We start from the raw sequence: 371 nt of genomic DNA on the forward strand, positions 1-371 counted from the left end.
ACTACCAAAGAATTATTCAATTTTAAATTTGATAAATTTTGTCAAAATTCGATCTTTAAATGCTTATAAAAAAAAATTGTGCCCATGTATTTTTAATATTTTTCAACTGCTATTGTAACAATATATCAGGAGCCTTATATTAAATTTTTACACTTTTTGGACCAACAGATAAAACTTTATTGATATTCATAGAAAAAAAAACTAAAAAAAAATTGAAAACTGACCATGTCCTTAAACAGCTCAAAAAGAGTCAAATAATTTTCAAAATTTCATCGTATATAGAAAATACTAATACAAACATTCAGTGAAATTTTCAAGTATCGACAGTCATTCGTTTTTTAATTACAACAAAATAAGAAAATCGTTACGTA

The sequence above is a fragment of the Acyrthosiphon pisum genome, chromosome A2 (assembly GCF_005508785.2).
Source record: "Acyrthosiphon pisum isolate AL4f chromosome A2, pea_aphid_22Mar2018_4r6ur, whole genome shotgun sequence".
Taxonomy (NCBI): Eukaryota; Metazoa; Arthropoda; class Insecta; order Hemiptera; family Aphididae; genus Acyrthosiphon; species Acyrthosiphon pisum.